Source organism: Tupaia chinensis, unplaced genomic scaffold (assembly GCF_000334495.1).
Source record: "Tupaia chinensis unplaced genomic scaffold, TupChi_1.0 Scaffold150006_1, whole genome shotgun sequence".
NCBI classification, from domain to species: domain Eukaryota; kingdom Metazoa; phylum Chordata; class Mammalia; order Scandentia; family Tupaiidae; genus Tupaia; species Tupaia belangeri.
Window position 1 is genome coordinate 2,800,304 of NW_006209847.1, and position 25,309 is coordinate 2,825,612.

Here is a 25,309-nt window from a genome sequence, read left to right on the forward strand (position 1 = left end):
TTCTTGGTATATTTGCTAACTATTCTGTTTAGTGGACTCTGCTTTTGTTTATAGACTTTAAATTTTTATTTCATCCTTTCTCTTTTTCAGCCTGTGTAATGTCTGTTTGATTTTGTTTTCTGCATGCCTTTTCCTTTTCTAGGTTCAGAGTATCAGCCCACGTATACTCAACTGAAGCATAAGTGACAAAGACACACATATCTCATAGTTCAGAGTACAGCTTCTCACCCTTGACTGCATATTAGATCCCAAGGGAGCTTTAAAAATAGTACCAATGCCTGAATCCCATCCTCAGAGAGTCTGTTTTAATTGGCTTGTAGTGTGACATGGTATCAAGTGCAATACTATATGTATTATTGATACTATTCTTGGAAGATTACATCCAGTCTGATGCCCTTTTTAAAACACAGCTAAATAATATACTATTTAGACAGGTATAAAGGATAAAACTGTAAGTGAGGGGGAAACAAGAGAAAGCTAAATACAAAATTCAAGATGCCAGTTACCGCTCAGGAGGGATGAAGGGAAAGCACATAGGTAGATTGATTAATTGTTAATGATCTTGCTCTGGGTCTGTGTAATAGGTTGGTGGACATTCATCATATTATCAAAGGAATTATAAAGTAAACACATGACTAAAAGAGATGAGAATGAAATTTCTTTGTGATGGAATCATTTACGATTTTCCTTATAAAGATACGGTCAGTATTTTTGTAGGCTCTTACTTGCATATTTATTTTTAAATAAAGCTTATATTAGTGGTAGAGTTTAATGAATGAATAACTTTTGTTTCCAACTAACAAACCCCCTGAGCCTTAAATTATAATTTTCTTTATAATAAAACATTTTTTATCTGTGAAAACTGAAAAAAAAACCTCTTGAAATAAGTAAGTGACATGAAAACAACTTCCCAGAATAACTTTGAATTTTGGTTGTCTCTCAAAATTCTGAGTAAGAGTAAAGCTGAGTTCTTCACAAGCAAATGTGTGAATGAAATACGGCACTCGCTCCAGACCTGTAGCCTTACTCCATCACCTGTTTTCCTTACCGAACACAAATAGGATAAAACTAATAATCACTTAATATGGAGGGCTTTATAGTTTATAAGACAAATTTAATTTATGTTCTCTATTTATCTTAACAGCCCTGGGAAGAACAAAGGAAAAGCAAAGATGAACTCAAAACATGACTATCTGACATCTCAGGCTATATATCAGAATGGGAAGAGTGGATCTCAGATGTGAAAAATAAAGAGTAATGATAAATGGTTGAGATAGTAGATATGCTTATTGTCCTTATTTGATCACCACACAACATAAACGTTTTGAAAAAACATGCTATACCCATGAATTTGTACAACTGTTATAATGCAAACCAGAAATTATAATTTTAAACAAACATGACCATAGATGGTTTATGTTTAGTTGTTTAAGGTTTTTGCCATTGTGCACATGTGCTCACTTGAGAGACAGAGAGACACTGAGAAGGAAAGCAAAAAATCACCCCCCGAAGGGTTGACCACACCACAATCCTTCTCCTCCATTCCCGTCCTTGGGTTTTGGGCATGCATGCATATAACCTGGAGTGATTTTCAAACTGCCAGGTCTGGGACTCACACGCCACATGGGATTCCAGTGCTGGCCCTACCATAGATGGTTTTTACAATATGAAATACTGGTTCCTAAATATGGCATTATGTGTTAGTGGTTCAACAAACATAAGACAGATTTCAAAGTATGTGCATATTGCTTAATATTAATATTCATGCATAAAATTTCAATATTTGTATATAGCTTTTTAACACATTCAAAGGAGTTTACATTTTATTGATTAATCTGTATCAACTACTTACAGTAAAAATGCAGTTGTGTTACTACAGTAGTGTCATTGAGTTACCTTTTCAATAAACATATTTTAGTAAAAATAAATTTACTTTAAAAACTTTTAATAGCACAGGTGTTATTTAAGGCAGACAAGTGTAATAAAGAGGATATGTGAATAAGTAAAATATAGAAAACCTCATTCTGACATACAATATTCAAGATTATATTACTGCCAAAAAAAGGGAAATATTCTTATTTCTGGGTCACTTATCACCAACTTAATTTAACAATCCATTTTTTTGAGAGATAGTAATTGTTTTCTCTGTGTTTCACACTGAGGTGATGAGTGCTAGAAAATTAATAATGAAAAGTACATAGTCTATATCCTCATAGAACTTACAGTCAAAAGAAGACTCAACAGGGTAGCAGGCGATTTGTATCTCAATGGAGGAAATGAAGACACAATAATATAGACAAATATAACACATGCTTTGAATACCAGCAAACTAATTCCTGAAAGCCAATATCTAAATTGAAGATTGTCAAAGTATAAGCAGGGGAAGCATTCGGGGAGGAGAGAAGAGCAGGTTCGGAATACTGTGGAGGAGGGAGAGCATACGGAGTAAAGTGAATTCCAAGTAGATTGGAAAGACAGAATTACACAGACAGGGAGTTGAGGATGGCAAAAATGAGGCAGGAGAGAAAGTGCAAGTAACAGATTGCGAGGGTATTTGTCCTTAGAACAGAGTCCTTGCTGGCCACCAGCAGATGTGAACTCTATTCACCAAAAAAAGGGGATAAAAAGGGATTTTTTGAAAGACTATAAGAGGGAGATGTTGTGTTGTGTTACATTCTATTGGAAACACACACTGGATGGATTTCTCAAAATAAAAGGTATGTAGATATACAACAAAAAAGACTGAAAATGAAAAAAAATAAAATACAAACACATTAGAAGGAATTTGTGTTTTATTCTGTAGACAACCAGAAGTTATAAAAGGGGTTGACATGTTCAGATTCACCTCTTAGATGATTTTTGCAATAACAGGAGTAAACTGAAGTTAGGGAGAGAGGATTGAGAATAGTTTCCATGATATCATTGAGAGATGATGACGAGCTAAGTAATCTGTGGCAGTGGGAGAAGAGAATGGGTGCTCTTCTGCAGCTGGCTTACATGTCTGGACACTAGAAACCATGACTTCAGTGGTTTGGCTTACATGCAGGGAGAGGAGAAAAATTCCAACTGAGGGCAGACTGAAGAGCAGAGAGTTAGCCATTCCCTCCTCCTGAATATTCCTAGGTGGTCCCAGAGTCCACAGAAGAAAACTGCCTACCATCCCCACTTTCAATCACATACAAGATGTCTATTTTATTTTTAAATACCTCCTTCATGGCCATAACACCTAACCTTGACTATCTGCCACAATGGGGTGTAATTTATTAACACCCATTAGTGAGTTGTCTGCAACTGCATATTTTGGCTGCCTTCCAAGTCTTTAATTCCTTTATTGATGCATTTCATGATGGTTGGCCCTTCTCTTTAAAAAGCCTTTTGCAATCCCTAAATTTTTAGAACACTATTTTTCCCCCATGTATTCTTTCATTTAAATTGATTTTCTAAAGTTCTCACATATTTCTGTATGAGACAAAGAGTTTTAAATAGATTCTACAACCTAAGCACCAGAGGTAAAGAAAGAGGACAACTAAGAGCTGACTAATGTTATTTTAATTGTAATTTAAAGCCAAAAGGCAAAGACTTAGTAAAGAGCTGTTTTCATTACAGTTGTTCCATGCATGAAATGAACCATTACACATTGGAAAAGAAGAAATCATTCCAGAGTGCCTTAGTTATAACAAACAAAATGAGTTCCAACAAGCTGTTTTTAGTCCCATGGCCAAAAAGAAATGCATTCTGTTGGTATTTAGAATTTTTTTCTAATATGGCATTATATTTTGAAATGTCATTGCATGTTATAGTCTCCTTCTATAACATATTTGCATTGAATAATAAGAGAAATGACCAGCTGGTCTCTAGCAGTTACAAAGCCCTTTATCGGAGACAGCAGGATGATGGCAGATGGCAATTCTAGGTTGACGTCTCTCTAAGAACAGATATGCAACACCTTGTGAATGTGGAATACACAATCTTTCTCAGAGTTTGTGAGGTTGATGATAAGGTAGTTAAGATACTAATTAGCATTTTGACCTCACTTTATTATTTTCTTCCCTTCTTAAAGTAGAAAAGGCTTTGGGGTTCAGTGTATTTGAGTTCCAAGGTCAAAGACAGAGGTGATCGAAGACAGCTTTTATCAACTTTTGCTTTTGAAAGACTGGATTGATTAAGGAGATTATAGGACAATGAGAGGAGGAATAGGAGAGATAAGATCTTCATTTGGGGCTGGAAAGTGGGAAGAACAATTCTGAATTTTTGATAAAGGAAATTCTGTGAGCCTGGGAAGAGAAAGGAGTAGTATGTTGACTCTAACTCTGTGAACCATACTTACCACATACCCAAGAGACAGCAGCAGGCACCAAGACCCCACTTTGCCTCTAGACTTGGCACAGGTATAGTTATGACACCTAAATTTAAAGGGACCATAGAAAAGCAGAGTTCTCTGTTTTTATAATGACCATAAAAATATGAATAATAAATTTCTCTGTGACCTTTATATCAGAGACCAGAAACTCCTGATTTTTCAGAAACTGTCTAGAGTGACTTTAGAAATATATGACCTCAGTCACCCCTTCCGTATTCCCATACCTTATGGCTAATAGTGAATTTCCCACCATCTGGATTACTGGAGATTTAGAATTTAGTTCAAAATGATTTAGAATGATGGTGTGATCTTTTTCGTATTAGAATGTGGTGACGTGAAATTCAAAACCTTCCACTAATGTGAGGTGACAATAATTATTTAGGGTAAAATAATATAAAAGGAGTCTTAAAGATATTCCAGGCCACTTTGCTCTTTATTATAATAATTATTAGGGAATAAGAATAGTAAATAAGTGCAGATCTTGGGTGCAGAGGGGTGAACTATCTCCTGAAAAGTAGATTCATGTCTGTTCCAGTCCACTCCATTGTTCATAACAGAAAATACCCGTGTCTGGGTATTACAGAGAGTAGAGGTTGATGTAGCTCAGTTTGCAGGTTTAAGGTCCAAAACATCTAGTAAGGGTTTTCTTTCTTTTTTTTTTTCAGAGAGAGATTTTTGCTATAGGGCTCATGTGCTTGCCAGAGAGACAGAGAAACAGAAAGTGAGAAATCACCCCCAGGGGTGTTGGCCACACCACAATCTCTTCTCCTCCATTCTCCTCTAGGGATCTTGGGCATGCATGCACACGTGCCTGGTGTGAGTTTTAAGCTACCAGATCTGGGACTGAAACCACAGTCAACTTTGTGAGAGTCTAGCGATGTAGCCATTTTGTCAACTGCTGGTCCCTGGTGAGGGTTTTCTATGTGGTGAGGTCCTGAGGCCATACAGACATCACATGGTGAAAGAGCAGGAGTGTGTATCTATGACCACACAGTCAAGGATGTGTCCTGATACTATTCCCCTTTTTATAAACCCACCGGAAGTTGACTATAGAAGCCTTGCCCTAATCATTTCATCACTCCCAAAAGCCCCACCTTTGACAACATGAAGATATTAAGTCTCCCCTTTCTTTGTACTTTCACGACCATGTTTCTATATTTAAATTTTGGGAGATATAAACCATGGCAATGTCCCTAACTGGCCATCTACCACTGTATTGCAATCAATGCTCGTAGGAACATTTTCACTTTTGTCCTGAGTCCTTCATGTAAAGATAGACACTTGCCAGTTCTTGACAGTCCTGAGTGTCAAAAACATTTCATCTCATCCTCCTCCTCACTAAGCTAAGTGATCTCATTTCTAATAGATGCATTTGAGTGTCTAGTTCCAAAGGGAACGTTGCACTTCTCTCTCCCTATACTATCATCCTTTTGTCTATTCTATCATCCTTTTGTGCCTGAGATTATTAAAGGCAGTGTGGTATAAGGGCAAGAACCAAAAAAACAGTCCCAAAGCCATCCACAAATTTCAGAGACAGCTGGATTTGGTTTGAGTCCAAAGGCCCTGCCACTTCCTAGCTGTGTAACTGGGCCAGTGCCTTAACTCCACATGTTTCAGTGTCTTTGTTTGCATTAATCATGTTTTCTACTTTCTGTGTTTTGTGATGTTTTGACATTTTGGGTGCTTTACAGACCTGATGAGAGACTTCACTTACCACCTATAGTTAATTCCTAGATTAGGAAGTAACTTCTTTAGGAACACAACCTTTAACATGCAAACAAACCAATCCTGAGTCCTTACCCACAATCACCCCTTTATCTAACTCTCAGACACTATGCCAATATTTTCCCTGCCCTAAATCATCCCGGGGCCAGATACCAGTCTACTAGAGACTCCCCTATAACCCAGAACTCACTGGAATTATTCAAACTAAACTTTCCTAGCCTTTTCACACTGGTCTTCCTTCACTTTCTGCAAAAACTCAATAAAAGTCCTGGATTAGGCTTTCTCCTCGCTTTTGTTTCTGCTTCTGACTAAATCTGGTGCTTCCCCTACGGCCCTGTGTGATAAGGCATGCCTCCCTCTCTTGGGAAATATAATAAATTCTTCCTTCAATGGCATTGACTGCTCCATGTGATCACTCAATCATCTCCATAATTTGAAATCACATGGGTAAACATGAGACAACATCAAAAATTCATGATTATCATGACAGGTTGCCAGAAGGATTACAAGACCCAGCAATGTGTATGTGTGTGTGTGTGTGTGTACAGTTTTATGAACAGTGCTCTGTGCACAGTAAGTGCTTAATTCATGCTGCCTATTATTTTTAGTAACCTTTAATAAACCATATCTGAGAACTATATCCCTTCACCTCACGTCTTTAGTTTCTTCATTTGTTAAGAGGGATATGATGATATTATGTCAAAAGCAAAGGAATATCCTGGCAATTAATGTTGACTTTGAAAAACATAACCAATAAAAGGGACTATAGTCATAGTCAGAAATGGTATTCATTTTTAAAATATCAGTAACTATTGCATCATAACCTGAAATAAAAACATTGCTGTTGAGACAATTTTATTGATCTAATCTTATGGACAAACAATGAAAGGGTGATTATGCAAATTCAAAGATAGTCATATTTATCTTTTATAATGTTGCTCAGACTAGACTGTTTCCCCAGAGGACTATCAGCTGCTGCTAAGTTCCTGCCTGCCCTCACTGGGAAGGAAAGGATCATGGAGCAATCCTGCCCACAGACAGAATGAAAGTCACATCCTCCTTCTGTTCTTGAAAAGACTCAGCCACATTTCTGAGCCATCTCCAAATCAGAACCACATTTGTTGCCCGCTTTCTCATGTTCACTATGAACCACGAACTCTATCCTTGGGCACCAGATTTTAAAATCAACCCTGGCTGCACTCTAACCTTGTCCCTGAAATAGGTACCCTAGTCCCTCTACTAACCAGCAACCATGCCAAACCCCTTAGCTTAAAATGATGTAAGACCCATGCATACCAGAGGATGTAAAGGGATTCACAAATAGAGAAAGATTTTTCTACTGAAATAGTAACAGCAACCCAAAACCTTCCATATTAAAATCAGATGCTCATATTTCGCCATACAGCTATGGTTGAAGGAAGGGGATTATGGAAAAAAAAAAGAAGGCAAAGATTCTCGAGAATAAATCATACATCGGAATGACCTGGAGGCTTGTTAAAATGCAGATTGGGTGACTTCCACTTCTGGGAAGATGAAGTAGATAGCATTTTCCTTATGCCTTCCACTAAGTAGGGCTACAAACTTTGACCATTTTATCTATCTATAACATAAGAAAAAGCCGAAAGGTGAAGAGAAGTTAGGCTGACAAGGACCTTAAGACCTGAGAAAAAACACACTATGTTGAGTTCTGGGTTTTCTTTTTGCTTCATATATGCCAGAATCAGAATGGAAGAAAAAGGAAACTAGAAAATACCAATGACCTTGTATGAAAACAAACAAAAAACCACCCTAACAAAAGGATCAGGAAAGAGGCAGCCTAACAAGACAGAAAATAATTCCAGCCAACGTCACAGAAAAGAAATGTTGGCCCCACCATCACTAGCAGCAAAGGCTGAGAGGGGAGCGTAGATGTCCAACCTTGTAAGGCTTTGAGGAGCTCCAGTGCCCCTGCTGGGGTATATTAAAGAAGACCAAGTAGGAAGCCAGGGCTTCTTTTCCTTCACTAGAAATGAGCCTCCTGTTCTATGTCAGTAGAGATTCAAGAGGATCCTGGACTTCTACCATCAGCTGGTGGTAATAAAGCACCCTGAGGCAGTATCATAGAAGGCTTCAGGGGAGCCAGGACTTTCACCTGTTGCTCAGCAATAATGAGGCCACCCTTACCAGCGCCAGTGGAGACAATGATTTCTCACCCCCACCCAGTACTAAGGAGCCCCTGTCCTCGAGTGTCAATGGGGGCCAGTGGAAAACCTAGACTTCTATTTACACCTGATGGTAATAAGGTATGCACCATAACAAGTCTTGTCCTGTCCTATTCCTCTGCCAGAATGGTGTCAAAGAAAACCAATGAAACTGAAAAATCCAGTCCTACAACATAATTTTAAAGGACCAAGTTTTGGGGTCAGCAGGTGGTGTGGTGGTTAAGGGGCCGTATTTCCATATGACCAACCACAGTTGGAGGCCTGGGCCCAACAGCTTGAAAATTACACTGGGCACTTGTGCATGTGTGCCCAAAATCCTGAGAGGAGAGTGGAGGAGAAGGGATTACCAAGTGACCACCACCAGCAGCATTCCCACCCCCCTGGGAAGTGTGTCTCATTTTCCCTCTCTCTGTTTTTCTCTGTCTCTGGTGGCAAAAAAAAAAAAAAAAGAAAGAAAAAAAAAAACCCAAAGTACAAATTTCAGTAGAAAGTTCAAAGGCACTAGACTTCCACATGACCAACTTCAGTTTGAGTACTGGACTTGTGGCCCAAAACTCATGCCAGGCACATGCACATGCGTTTCCAGAATCCCATTTGTGAGCACAACCTGTCCAAAAATGCTTATTAACAGACATCCTTTGATGGGTGAATGTTTAAACACATTGGGAATCATCTATAGTATGGCTTCTTACTCAGCAATGAAAAAGAACAAGCTATTTTTTAAACTTTATTTATTTTAATTTGACCAGAGAGGGATAGAGTAAGAGAGAGAGAACCACAGTCAGCTATGTGGGAGTCTAGCGCCCTTGACCACCATGCCACCTGCCGGTCCCAAGAACAAACTATTAATGTGACAACCTGGATGGATCTCCAGAGAATTACACTGATTGGAAAAAAAAATGATAAAAGTTTATACGTCATATGAACCCATTTATAGAACATTCTTAAAATGACAAATTAAAGAAAATCAGAATGGATTTCTGATGGCCAGTAGTTGAGAAGGTGGTGAGAGCAGAGAGTGTGGCTATAAAGGGAAACACAAGGGACATTGTGGATAGAAATGTCTGTCTCTTCCCTGTATTAACGTCAATATCCTAGTTTTGATATTTTACTATGATTTTGCAAGATAGCACCATTGGGGAAAATGGAGCAGAGAGTATTAGGGATCTGTCTTTTTCTTCTAAGTGCATATGAAACTACAATTATTCCGAAAGAGTATTTTTAATTTAAAATGCAGATATCTGGGCCCTACCACCACAGTTTTAATTCAGTAAATGCAGGGTAGTGTGAGGTTATCAGCATTTGTAAGTCCTCAAGTGATGTCAGTACTTCTGATTGAGACCATTACTTTCCTAGAAGTTCTCAAAGTGTGAGGGGAACTCAGGCAAGGCATTTCCACACATAAACTCCTTCCTCCATCCAAAACAAAAATGAAAATATAAATATCCCCTTTCTAGGATGCTAAGTCCAGAAGCAAAAGGAAGAGGGGCCCAAAAAGGAGTGGAAAGAAACCAGTCATAAGTGTAGCTGTGTTCTACCAGCAAGGCTGATGTGGAGAAGTCAGCACACTGCCTCAATGGCCAGCAACACCACAGTGGTGTGACCAAGGAAGGCACTGACCTTGTGGTCATGGAGATGCTCTTTAATACATGGTCTGCATTCCTGGCTTGGAACCAGAGACACTTGTGGTAAAAATACAGCTTCTTGGACCTCACTGCAGAACCAACAGAATCAAAATCTCCTCTTAGGGGACCAGAACTTTATACTTTTCACCAAGCTTTGCAGGTGAGGTATTTACACTGATGTTGGAGAGACACTGGGCTGGAGACTTGTGATGCAGATAAGTAAAAACAACCTGGGACGAACAAGAAAAGCTGCAAGCATAGGCCCATGTGGAGTATCAGGTGCTCTAAGGTGAGGTGACACTTCCTGCCTTCAGGTAGAAGGGCTTTGCCTTTAACACCCTTATTAGCTACCATTCATGGAACCCTGCTCAGCATCATGTGTGGCACCAGGTACAGTGGAGACTCTCTAGTATACCCAGTATACCCTCATATCAGTCCAGCACAACCTTTTTTTTTTTTTTTTTTTTTTAAGATCAGTGCAATAGTGCAGAAAAAGAACAGGGGCTTTGGATTCAGATATACCAGGCCTGAATCATGTTTATTGGCCATGTAGGCTTGGAAAAGTTGCTTAACCTCTCTGAGCCTCAGTTTTACAGCTATAAAACGGAGTTTAAAGTGTTTGCATTAATATGTTGGTGTAAAGATGAATGAGATAGAGTGTTTACAAGTATGTGACAAGGAAAAAAGTTCTTTTAAAGTTTAGATGGAGCATGGAAGGTATAGGCATATTGCTCAGGAGAGGAAGTGGCAAAGGTCATGGGTGACAGAGAGGAGTGGCTTCATGCTGAATTTCACTGTTTCGTGTCTATTTTACGCCACCGGGTCCGGGACGCAAACCGCGGTCGACTACGTGGGAGTCCAGCAACATAGCCATTACACTAACTGCTGGTTCCCCCCAGTGTAAGTTTTAAGCTGCCGGGTCCAAGACTTGAACTGTGATCAACTACATGGGAATTTAGCAACGTAACCATTATGCCATCTGCTGGTCCCAAGAACAACCATTATTATCATCCTTATATTATATATGAAGAACCAAGGATCAAAGCACTTAGCTGCTAAATGCATACCTGATAAGGAATCAGGTGGCATTTCCTACCTATGTCTTTCATCTGGCTAAACTCAACTTCAAAATTCATCTTACATCATGTCTCTAAGGTGAATAAGAGCAGTTTGCATCAACCAATATGTATCTGTTGACTTTCTCTTGTTTAAAAAAAAAAGGTTGGGACCAGCAGTTGGTGTAATGACAATGTCGCTGGACTCCCATGTAGCCAACCACGGTTCAAGTTCTAGACCTGGTGGCTTAAACTCACACTGGGCTCATATGCATGTGTGCCCAAGATCCCGAGAGGAGAATGGAGGAGAAGGGATTGTGGCATGGCCATTCCCCGCTAGGGGGTGATTTCTAACTTTCTGTGTCTCTGTCTTTCTAGAGAGTGCACACGTTCTATATAAGAACCTCTCCAAAAATTAAAAAAAAATTAAAAAATAAAAAACGAAACCAGGAAAGTGTTGGTTTGAAATGTTTGGGTGTTTGGACAACATGGTTTCTCCTTTGATATGTTTAATTGCGATGATTCATAAACATCCCTACAGTTTAAAAGGACACTTTTAAAAATAAAGTTCTCTCCTAGTGATACCTGAACCCTGCCATTCAGTGAGAGAATCAACAGAATCTGAAGGACCTTATTTGGAATTGAGACTCTCCACTGTAATTTTGCTCTCCTTTATTTTTAAAGTTTCTTTCTGTTTCATTGGAAAGAAGATGCTCTGTTTTAAACGTTAAAATGGTACACATTGCTTTGTTATCATAAAATTAAATGTGTACACACACACGCACACACACACACACCCACACCAAGAAGAAAAGAAAATTTCAAAATGAAAACAGCTCATTTTTTATCATAGTACCGATTGAATTTTCAAGTACGATATACAAGAGGACTTCAAAAGTTCATTGGAAATGGAATTCAAGTACAAGTTTATTTCAACACAAAAATTTGAAGTCCATGCATTGTTTTTTATACTATCCGTTTTCCATTCACTTTTGAAGATTCTCCCCCTCCCTCCCCCATGATAGTAGAAACAGTAGAAGCAAGGGGTAGGGGAAAAGGAAATCAATAACAGCAGCAAAACTACAGTACCAAAGCTACAGCGGCGGGTGGGGGAGCAGATAGCAGAGTCCCATGGACGAGACACCGCCTAGAGTGAGAATAAGTTGAAGGAAGAGGTAAACCAGGTGAGTGGGGCTGGAGTGGGCAGAGAAGGTGCCATAGGAGAATGTTACATTTACCACTAAAATTATAAAAGTGGTCTATATGGGACTAGCAGTTGGCATAATGGCTATGTCACTGGACTCCCATGTAGTCAACCACGGATCAAGTCCCAGATCCGGCGGCTTAAACTCACGCTGGGTGCGTGTGCATGCGTGCTCAGGATCCCAAGAGGAGAATGGAGGAGAAGGGATTGTGGTGTGGCCATCCCCCCTGGAGGGTGATTTCTTGCTTTCTGTCTCTCTGTCTCTCTCTGTCTTTCTGGCAAGTGCACATGCCTTATAGCAAAAACCTCTCAAAAAAAAAAGTGATTTATTTTAAATTAAGGTGGAAACCCCCAATTGCAATACAAAATCATGCTATATAAAAATACATTTAGAAAACCAATATGTTTTAATGGAAGAAATTTAGCATATTTTCTAGGAGATGTAAATTACCAGAATAATGTGAAACCACAATGCTTCAAAGAAGCAAATGCCTTCAGATTTGCTCATTTCCAGTTTAAACATTTGTTTTCCTAGAACATATGTCCTATAAATAATCTAACACCCCATATAAAATCTGGCAGGAAATGTAGCCCATTAAATTTCTCCCATTGTGCTTTCTTTATCTGTCATATGTTTTAATGTGGTTTTATTAACTGTGATAATTGCTCCTTTACTGCTAATGATAGTATGATACTGTTAACAATCAACTTCCAAGGTAATTGTTTTTATGCTTTCTCACTCCCTCAATACTTGCACTAAAACTGTGTGCATGGCTATTGAGTTAAGTAGACTTGTTTTTTTTGTGCTTGAGTCAATTTAGTCTCTTTTCCAGATAGTAAATCAATGACTATGATAAACTCTTACTCAAAGTTCCACTATTTTACTTCACCCCTGGAAGATAATGCTCTTGCCTACAATTGGTGTCTGAATTAAATATAATAATAGATGTGCATTGTCTGCCTATAATAATTGATAATGGAGTAGTAGTAGTAGCAGTGACAGTAACTAGTAGCAAGCAGTAGTAACAATTTCAACAAAGAGCTCTTAAAAGAAATTACTATTTAGTATCTATCGTTTTGGTCTAAACAAGTTATCTGATGTTCAGCGTTTCTTGTATACAGTTCAGAGGAGAAAATATTAGTATCTGGCCCACCTGAAGGGATGTCTCAGATTATCATTGTTTATTGACCCCAAACCTTAGATCTCCCAACTTACTTTTCTTGCTGTGAGTCCATCCTTCCCAAACAACCTCTTGGCTATGGTTCATCTTTCTATGTGGATTTGTCCTCCAGAGAAAGAATGTACTGATCACTGCTCTGAGTATCTCAGATTTTTCATGATTTTTTTTCCATTATAATTCTGACTTACAAAACAAAACAAAAAGCCAAAACAAAATATCTTGCTTTGTGCACATGCTAAACAGAATTTTTGTTTTCTAGTTCTTCTTTTATTCCTTAGATTTTCCATTGGGTAAGAAAAAGGTGAGCATTTAAGGTATTTCTCTAAGAAACAAATACCAATATACTCTTTTTCTTTTGCTATAAGGCACATGTGCTCATTTGGGGGGGGGGTGAAGGAGAGAAAGAAAGAGAGAGGGAAAATGAGAAAGCAACCCCCTGGGATGGAGAGTGGCCATGCTGGAATCCCTTCTCCTTCATTATCTTCTTGGGGATTTTGGGCATACATGGGCACACACCCAGTATTTTTCTTTTTCTTCCTTTTTTTTTAGATATTTTTGTTATAGGGTGCATGTGCTCGCTGGAAAGACAAAGAGACAGAAAGTGAGAAATCACCCCCAGGGGGTTTGGTCATGCTGCTATCCCTTCTCCTCTAGTCTCCTTTAGGAATTTTGGGCACACACACACATACACACACTCACACAGCATGAGTTTTAAGCTGTTGGGCCCAGGACTCGAACCAACTCAAGTATGCAGGAGTCCAGTGGCATAACTATTATGCCATCTCTTGGTCCCAACACACCCAGCAGTTTTCAAGCCACCGAGTCCAGGTTTCTAACTTCACAGTTGACTGTGTAGGATCCAGCTGCCTCAACCACACCACTGACTGGACCAGCAATATTAACTATATGTTTTGGCTCTCTTTACATGAAACAAATTGTTTTTAAAAATTAATTAGGCCATCAGGACCAGAGCTTTTCTTTGTTGGGGAGGTTATTATTTACTGATTCAATCTCATTGCTTGTTATGGGCCTATTCATAGGACTTTCTATGTCCTCCTGACTCAATCTTGGTAGGTTATATGAGCCCAGGAATTTGTCCATCTCATCCAAGTTGTCTTGTTTGTTGGTGTATAGTTGTATTTTGTATCCTCTAATAATGTTTTATATTTGTGTTATGTCTGTTGTTAAATTGCCTGCTTCATTGTGAATTTGATTTATCTGGTTTCTTTTTCTCTTCTTCTTAGTTTAGCTAGTGGTGTATCAATTTTGTTTATCTTTTCAAAGAACCAGCTTTTACTTTTATTTATTTTCTGTATAGTTCATTTATTTTCTATTTCATTTATTTCTGCTTGAATCTTTATTATTTCTTTTCTCCTGGAATTTTTTGGATTTTTTTTTTTGTTGTTATTGCTTTTACAATTCCCTGAAGCACGATGTTAGGTTGTCCATTTGCCAATAGCACATCTTACAAGTGCTAATTGCTATGAACTTCCCTCTTAGGACTGTTTTTGTGGTGTCCCATAGACTATGGAAGCTTGTGTCCTCATTATCATTGGCTTCTATGAATCTTTTTATTTCAGTCTTAATTTCTTCAGTAGTTTTGAAGTCACTCAGGAGCAGGTTATTTAGTTCCCATGTATTTGTGGATTTTTGAGGATTTTTCCTAAAATTAATATCAAATTAATTCCATTATGGTCAGAGAAGATGCTTCATACAGTTTCTATGTCTTTGAATCTGTAAAGGCTTGTTCTCAGCCCTAACATGTGGCCAATCTTGGAAAAGATTGCATGTGGGAGTGAGAAAAATGTCTATCTCATAGATTTTGGATGGAAGGCTCTATAGATGTTTATTGAGCGCATTTGATTTATGGTATCATTTAGGTCCTGTATCTCTTTGCTTATTTTTGTCTAGATGATCTGTCCAAAGGAGAGAGTGAGGTATTGAGATCCCCAACAATTAGTGTGTTGCAGTCTATCCCTCCTTTTAGATTTAGCAGTCTTTCCTTCATGGATTTGGGTGCTCCTCAGTTAAGTGGAAGATTTACTACTAAGTTAAGCAAGCCAGACTATGAAGGAGAGACATTGTATGTTTCCACTTAATATATACTAACTGTCCATGCTCTATGGCTGAAAGTGAAAGTCTAGAGAATATAGAAACATAGAACATGGTTATAGATACTGAATACAGTGTGGGAAGAGAGTTAGAGAAGGAGAAGATTCTAAGGAAAGACATTAAGAAGAAAAATAGAGAGGCAAAACAATAATGGGACAAAGAAATGGATTATTATTTATCTATTGATGATAACATGTATAGTATTCCCAACTGGATTGGTGAGAAATATATTCATGTTGGAACGTTCACTTTGCAAGCTAAGTGATGTGTGTGATTGAAGGTATAAAAGAAATTAAAATAAAATATATATCAAAAATTAATTAAGGGACCAGCCCTGTAGCCTAGTGGCTAATGGAACCAGAACCCACTTGACCAACCACAATTTGAACCCAGCCTTAGTGAATTGAAAAGCACACTAGTTATGAGTGTACATAGGCCCCAAATCCCAATAGGATGGAGAAATGAAGAGATTTAAGGGACTGCAAAGTGACCGTGTCACTTTGGGAGTGGTTGGGGGAGTACTTTCTTGCTCTATGTCTCTCAGTCTCTTTCTGGTGAGTATACATACCTTCTGGCAATCAATTAATGAATTAAGAAAATAATAGTAAATAATACAGAACTCAGATTCAGAACAATTTAGAATGCCATCCTGTTGCTACTCTCAAGGGTGAACTCTAATGGTTTACCTCACTCTGGACCTCACTCAAGCTATAATTGAGGGGATCCAAGATACTATGCCAAGTGAAACGTGTGTTAGTGAGGGATCCATATGACAAAGACCCTGTATTTACTTTATCTTCCACATCACTACTATGTACCACATATAAAAGATAATCCTAAATTGTCTCTTATCACCCAAAGTGTGAAACAGTCATAGAGCTTAACCATAAACTGAAGTATGGTTAGGTTAATGTTGGTAATGAAAGATAGATTGTCATAGCTGTTAAGCTTTCTGATCATAGCTAACTACATTTCATTTGCATATTGAACCAGTCCTATAAACATTTCATCCTCAGCCACTGAAGACATGGTAATTAAACTGCTAGAGAAACACTCTTTGGGGCCACATGTATTATTTATTTTGTAAAGCAAACAAACAAAAAAAAGTGGTTTCTTTAATCCTACTTAAAAGTGGCTTTTCAACTTATGCATCCAGAAATTTAAGGAAGAGGAAAAAATAATTACTTTATTTTTCTTCTAGATTATTACTTGGATCTCAGTGGTTTGTAATTTTGGCCTGTTGTCATTAACGTATTAGACATCTATATATACTGGGAAAGTTGCTATGGTTTATTAAGATATGTTGATTTTGAGCCAGCAGATGGCGTAGTGGTTACGTCCCCGGACTCCCCATTGGCTGACCACAGTTTGAATCCTGGACTCAGTGGCTTGAAACTCATGTTAGGCATATATGTGTGTGTGCCCAAGATCCCAGAAGGAGAATGGAGAAGGGATTGCAGCATGGCCATTCCTTCTGGGGGGGTAATTTCTCACTTTCTCTCTCACTGTCTCTGTCTCTGCCTCTGCCTCTGTCTCTCTCTCTCTCTCTGCCAAGTGCACCTGCCCTAAGGCAAAACCTCCGGAGGGGAAAAAAAGATATGTCGATATTAATTCTGAAGTGACCTAACTAAACATCTGCTCTATGTGGTACACTGCAAAATTTAATTAATTTATGAAATCCATTCTGCCAGTTCTTTACAATAAGATTTGATGTAGTTAGTGTTTCTATCTGCTCTTTAATTGTGAGATGGAAATGTGACATTTTAACCAAAATATTGTTTTGGGAGATATAATGCTTTAGACAAAACTATGTAACTACTATTCAGGTTATTATATAGCCTTGCTACTTTGGAATCATTCTCTGAAATAAATACCAAAATAAACCCACAGACTAAACCTAATAAGAGATTTCAATTCCTGCCTCTTACAAATATTCATTTTGGTGACATCATACTCTTAGTCCTATGAGACAATACTCTCTAAATGTTTTGTTTTGTTTTAAATAAGACAGAAAAGAGAATATCCAGAATAATGGAGGGAAAGACATAAAGACAATGCCAGTGTTTATTTCTGGAGGATTTTTTTTTTTTTTTTTTTTTTTGCTATAGGGTGTGTGCACTCACCAGAAAGACAGAGAGACAGAAAATGAGAAATCACTCCCCAGGGGGGATGGCCACACCGCAATCCCTTCTTCTCCATTCTCCTCTCGGGATCTTGGGCACGCACGCACACACACCCAGCATGAGTTTAAGCCACCAGATCTGGGACCCAAACCGCGGTCGACTACATGGTTGTCCAGCCACATAGCCATTATGCCAACTGCTGGTCCCCCATACCAGCGTTTTTACACTAGTTTATCAGGGTATGCTCATTTTGGTATTGAGTCTTTTATGTGGTTTGATTAAAACTCCTGTTAAGTTTTCATTCATTGAACATTTGCACCTTACACAGAACAAAGTATCATATATGCAGTTATTTCTCAATAAATCCATGGGTTAGGTATTGTCATGACTATTTACAGATGAGGGATTGAAATTTCAAGAGTTTAATTGAATGGCTCAAGGTTACCCACTTCTATCGGGTGAATCAGGGACTTGAAACAAGGTTGTCTGATTTGGTAGACAGTCCTCTAAAGAAACCATGGGTACTGTATTTTGCTAATAAAATGTCATCTCGCAGTGACCTTAACTTAAAAATTGCCTAATAAACTACTCACTCATCATTAAGATGGCCAAAAACATTAGATATTTCTAGTATATTTGGATTTCTAAGCTGCAGATTTAAGTAAAAAAAAAAAAAGTAATTATTTAGAATTTCAAGTCTGAGATTCTGACAGTTTTAAACGTGTTTATACATTTAAGAAAAAAGGACTCAGTCAAGTAAAAGACACAAAGTGAATGTTGATCTTAGCAATTTCACTTGAAAAAGATAAAAGACTTCTTTGGAAGAAAAGTATACAATTAGAAAATAAGATAAAAGTTCTTGGAATAAACTTGCTGCTTTACCTCCAAAACAGTATTAAAAAGGAAACAGTTTTTGAAGTTGTTCATTAAAAATTAAATATAGTTTTCTTGGTAGGAAATTAGAAAATTTAGAAAATGCTAGCTTAAAAATGTCAGGCCACTGTGATTGCTGACCCTAAATTAAAGGCAATAGTTAAGAAAAAAGAAAGAAGGAACAAAGTAACAAGATGAAGAAGAAGAGGAGAAAAGAGAAGGAAGAAAAAGAAGAGATAAGGTGGAGAGAATGGAGGAAGAAATGATATGGAGAGGGAAGGTAGGGAGGCAAAAGTAGAAAGTAAGGAAGAAAAGAGAATAAAAGAGAAAAAATAGATTTAAAAGATAAAAATTACACATTTACTTTTATACCTTACCTTCCATCAATCTTCCACTTGTGGTCAGTTCTAGTGGCACAGTGGTAAGAGTGCTCCAAAATGCTGAAGCCACGAGAGGGTCCTGGTTCACGTCCTAAGGTCTCCCTGTACATGATGCACAGGCATGGCTGTAAGCCTGGCCAGCTGAGCCTGGGGGTGAATCCTGGCATAAAGACACCATTGAGGATGCCTTGTCTCTCCCTTTCTCTCTCTCTCTAAACAAATTAATAAACTTTTTAAAAAATCTTTTAAAAACATCTTGTGGGGCCAGCCACAAGATGGTTCGAGTGGCTGAATCTTACATGACTGACTGCAAGATTTGAGTCCTGGACCTATCAGCATAAAAAACACACCAGGCATGTGTGCATGTGTGCCAAACATCACAAGAGGAGAATGGAGGAGAAGGGATTGCGGCAGGGCCATACCCCGCTAGGAGGTGATTTCTCACTTTCTTTCTCCCTCTCTCTCTTTCTCTCTGTTTCTCTTTACCCCGGGTGAGCACACAAGAAAACAAAGCACGTCCTTTAACTGTCTTACATATATTCTCTAAGATTATTTTACAGAGCATTTTATTATTTTTATATGGTCATGTTATAAGCTGTGTGAGGTCACAGATTTCTTTTTTTACCTTTGTGTATAATTACCCCCAATATCTAGAATAGCATCTTGCATACAGACAATATCCAATATGCTTATTGAAAGATAAATGTTCAGGCTATGCTTTAAAATACACTAAGAGCTAATCATTTAGATGATTAATCTACTTCTTATATTGAATAAACTAGCAAGATAACCAATACAAAATGAACCTTTCTGAATAAATGTTTAGTTTAATACTTAACATGTCATCTCTGAAGATATTTCAGACACACACAAAATATCAAGTATGTATGTACTGGTTAGTTTCTACATCCTCTCAGAAACTCTTAATATTACCTCTGCTAAGAGGGAAAATTTCCTTGATATTGAAATTTGGGGCCAGCAGGTGGCCTGATGGTTAAGGGTGCTGGACTCCCACATGACCAATGGTGGTTTGAGTCTGGGACCTGGCTGCTTGCTTTCTCACTTTCCCTCCATCTCTCTCTTTTTCTCACTCTGTCACTCTCTGGTCAAATTTAAAATAAAAATAAATAAAGTTAAATAAAATAATTCTAAAAAAATAAATCTAGGTTTCTAAAAAAAAGAAAGAAAAATTAAATACAATGGGGACTTGGTAATTTATAATGTGCAATATTTCTAGCAATAATCTTACAGAAAGAGTAGATGTGGGCGTGGGTAGCTCCTGCAGTTTCCTACCTTATGCTGGAAAATGTCAGATTGTTCCACAGCACTTATATTGAACGTAGCCAATAACACCCAAAATGCATAATGGTAATTAAACTAAGAGCCACTATTTTATTTAGCACTTATTAGATAGCAGCAGAGATTGCTCTCTTTTACATATAATAACTTATTTACTTCTTGGAACAGCCCTGGGAAGTAAATTCAACTCGGTAATTTTAAATTCCCTCCTCTTTCTCTCCATTTCTCACTATTGGAGCTAAAAGAATCTATTTTAAAGGATGACAAACTCCAGTTTGCCACCTATTTTAGTAAATACAGTTATTGAAAAATAACCACACCCATCTGTTTATATGTTGCCTATGGCTTCTTTTGCATTAAAAAATAAGTAGTTGTGATACAGATCATGTATATGTACCCCGACCCCTCAAAAAACATATACTCTCCGGCAATTTACAGAAAAGATGTTAGCCAGTCTGTGACCTGTGTAGTCCACAGAGGGATTCAATGAGCTCTTGCTCTTCCCTTCTAGCTCTCTACAAGCTCTGCCTCTACTTTTGTTTTCCCACCCCCCCATTTCTCCTCTCCTGACAGTCCATTTGGGAGAGTTTGTTTGCTTAAGCTACAGGTGCAGACTGCAGAACCAGGCTGCCAAGGGACGAGTTCTGTTTGTTCTATAACCTTGGTAACCCTAAACTGCTCTGTACTTAGGTTGTGTTGTCTGGGGTGACTATTCCCATTTCTGCCCTGCTATTGCTATTTTTTGCCACTCTCCACTTTTCATCTCTGTTGCGTTAAAACAGGAAAATAGAAATCAACCACTGTGTTTGATACCATGATGAAACTTCTATTTTTTAAAAGAATTATTTTATTTAACATTGTTTATTATTTTTATTATTATTATCCAGTTTGATCGGAGAGAGACAGCGAGAGAGAAAATGGGAAAGCAAGCCACTAGGTCTATAACTTGAACCAGTCGACCAGGTGGGAGTCCCACACCTTTAACCACCATGCCACCTGCTGAGCCCACTCTGAGGAGCTTCATTCACCATCCTTCCACACAAAATGAGAAAAGGTAGCTTCAGGTCCTTTATAGAGCAAGCGTCTCCTAGGAGCTAAAGTCACTTGATAATGTATCCAAGCAAAAAGGAAATTTTTCTTTTTTCTCTCCAAGTCATTTCCAGGAATCTTGCAGTTCTCTTGCTGCCAGCTCCCCTGTCCTGAGATGCCTGCTGCTTTCTAGGAGCCTACTATCTTCACTGCTCACACGCCAAGTCCAAAATTAAATTGCAGTGTGGGGATACAGAGGCCTTCTCTTTGCACTTTAAGAGAAACAATATGTACTCGCTTTCTGTCTCTCTTGAAAGTGAACATGTCCTATAGCAAAAATTTCTTAAAATGAGAGAGAGAGAGAGAGAGGATATATAATGGAAATAACTCTAGACTTGAAGTGAAGTTACCTGGATTTTAGTTCTGATTCTACTCAAAATTGTGTTGTAATCTTAATCCTTCTAATCAACCTTTTTGTATTTTACTCTCCTCATTTCTAAAATCAGGCGCAGTAAACAATCTCTGAGATCTTTTCTCACTGTGGAAGTTTTATGATGCTGTATAACTCTGAACCCACAATAGGGTTATTTTAAACTTGCCCAAATAGAATCTATTCAAGCAAATGTGAATTTGGCCTTTCATCTCTGTTGCGTTAAAACAGGAAAATAGAAATCAACCACTGTGTTTGATACCATGATGAAACTTCTATTTTTTAAAAGAATTATTTTATTTAACATTGTTTATTATTTTTATTATTATTATCCAGTTTGATCGGAGAGAGACAGCGAGAGAGAAAATGGGAAAGCAAGCCACTAGGTCTATAACTTGAACCAGTCGACCAGGTGGGAGTCCCACACCTTTAACCACCATGCCACCTGCTGAGCCCACTCTGAGGAGCTTCATTCACCATCCTTCCACACAAAATGAGAAAAGGTAGCTTCAGGTCCTTTATAGAGCAAGCGTCTCCTAGGAGCTAAAGTCACTTGATAATGTATCCAAGCAAAAAGGAAATTTTTCTTTTTTCTCTCCAAGTCATTTCCAGGAATCTTGCAGTTCTCTTGCTGCCAGCTCCCCTGTCCTGAGATGCCTGCTGCTTTCTAGGAGCCTACTATCTTCACTGCTCACACGCCAAGTCCAAAATTAAATTGCAGTGTGGGGATACAGAGGCCTTCTCTTTGCACTTTAAGAGAAACAATATGTACTCGCTTTCTGTCTCTCTTGAAAGTGAACATGTCCTATAGCAAAAATTTCTTAAAATGAGAGAGAGAGAGAGAGAGGATATATAATGGAAATAACTCTAGACTTGAAGTGAAGTTACCTGGATTTTAGTTCTGACTCTACTCAAAATTGTGTTGTAATCTTAATCCTTCTAATCAACCTTTTTGTATTTTACTCTCCTCATTTCTAAAATCAGGCGCAGTAAACAATCTCTGAGATCTTTTCTCACTGTGGAAGTTTTATGATGCTGTATAACTCTGAACCCACAATAGGGTTATTTTAAACTTGCCCAAATAGAATCTATTCAAGCAAATGTGAATTTGGCCTGAGTTAAGATCCTCAAATATCTGTCCTACCAAAGCAATGATTTTTGTGTTCGGGAAAGGGGTTAATGAATCATCTCCTCTGAGGGTCCTTTACATCAAATAGGTTCAAAAAGTGTAGAGAAGAAAAGAAAATAGCTTGCATAGTCTTTTTAGATCTAGGACAATTATTGCTTGCAAAGAAAAAGAAATTACTTACTTTTCTTAGCAATAATTTCTGCATCCCAAGGTATATTTTAATATAAGAGCCCAGTCCTCTGGTACAGGAAATACATATGACAGTTTATGGAAGGAATATAAATGTCAGATTTGTTCAATACTTTCAAAGCAATAGCTTCAATAAAGAATTTTAAAAAGACATTCAAGGACAGAATTTGGGGACAAAGATTAAAAGCTGTTAGTTTGTGTGAAGAAAAAGGAAAAAAAATATGACATGGCGATTTGGGAAACAAAAATGATATGAAAGTGTAAATGTTTGAATTTCAATGGCATAAAGTAAAAATTTCAAACTATTCCTCATATGTTCTGTGAGGTCTTTATGTTTAATCTGATTTCAAGAGAACAGGATTAAAAGTATTGAATTTTGGTTAGTGAAAAGACATTTTTCAAATTCCATTCCTGACTAAGGAATAAACATACTAAGCATAGGTATTTGGGTTCTAAATACTGTAAAGAAGTCTTTGAGAAGGTATTCATGAGCCATATTAATCAACGGCATGTTGAAGGCTGTTTTGTAGGTGCTATTTCAAGAGTTTTAGTATTGCTGTTTAAATCCATTTCAAATACAGAAGAGAGAAATAAAACCTAAAAACTAGGCTTTTGTATTTGTAATTCATATCGTCCAGTAAAGAAATCCTTACTAATGGATTTATAAAACTCTTTGCAGATGAGGATACAAAGATTCTTTCATTGGAGAGACTGTGTGTGTGTGTGTGTGTGTGTGTGTGTGTGTGTGCACGCACGTGTGAGTGTGGCAGGATGTTGCAGTGAAAAGGTGACAAATGGCAGCAAGCACTTGTGTATGTCTTTATCTGGGAAAAAACGCTTATCTTTAAGCAGTATGTCTGCTACTCAAAAGCTGCTGACAGACATGGCAATGGCAATACCCGAGTCTTCAGGATAATGACAGGTAAGTTTCTCTGCCCAACTTCTACTGACTTCAACGAGATGGGCTTTGTTGCACATTCTCAAAGTCAGAATTTACGGAACACATTCAAAGGGGTTAAAAAAAGAGAAAAAAAATAACTCAACACGACATTAAAAATTTACCAACAGTAACAAAGTATTTATTTTCATATAACAATGACTTACGTCATCTACAAAAGCATCACTGACTTGATGGGCCATTGGCATTGCACTGAGGGCCTGTGCAAGTAGACCTGTTCGTTGCCTTGACTTCGCTGTTACACACTTGAGAAGCTGAGTTCTCTTCTCACATGTTCTGATTAAAAAGTCTTCTAGATTTGGCCCAGGTGAGCCCACACATAGAGCCTCTTATTTGTAACTTCACTATCTACCTCCTTCTATACCCGGACACATAACCTCTCAATCTCACATTCATCCAACAGCATCACTATGACAATGTGTATACTCACAACCAACATAACTTATTCGCCTTGATCAAAATTAATTGGTGTGAACACTTCACAATATACCAAATGCCTAGGAATTTTGATAGGTAACAACTGAGTGATTTTTAAATACCTGCTTATACCATTGACTTAATGGTTTGACCACTGAAGATTTTAGGTTCTCAGTTTTTACGTCACGATTTTTAGCTAAGGCATGTATGAATATACTTTGGCATACTTTGACTCATAATGTCCTTTTTCAGACCTATCAATATTTAAGTCACAGTTTAAGGAAAATGTTATAATGTTTACATGTTTATGGTCCATGCATATTTGGCTTAACTACTCTATGTTATAGGAATTTTCATGATTATTACCCTTTCTATAGCTTTGGCAGTGATTGAATTTTCATCTTTTGAGATGCTGCACTGACTTTTCTTTCAGAAACATTTGCCTTTTCTGTGTGTCAGGGTATGGGAGACAGAGGATAATGGATAATACGGAGGATAAGACAGAGGATAATACATTAATACAATTAATGAATTGTATAGCTTAGACAGTAGGTATTTTAGTGTTCCTTTATATCTGTCTAGTACAAGCTTATATGTCACCTCAATATTGCCTCGGGGTAAGCTGTCAACACTGTGGCCCAAACATCAGAATGATTGTTAAGTTATTCCTTGAAGAGCTTGTGCCTGCCAAACCCATAATAGGGCTTCACAGTTTTGACCTCATTTTATGTAGTCCCTCTTACAGCTACAGTCTGGCACAGAAAGCGAGACTTCCAGCTGAAACTTTACGTACATTGAGCCACCAGAGGTAATGGGTATACTTGACATTTACAGTTTGGTCTAAATTCACAACTGTTGCAAATAACAGGAGTTAGATTAATGAGTGACCAGTATGCAGAGCTATAGAACATCTCAATAGAGATCTCTCTAGAGTATCAAGCTTACTAAAAGAAAGAAATATGTTTGAAAGTCAACAATGGTTTGGATTATGTTTGCGAAACATGTGCAATCCTCAGCAG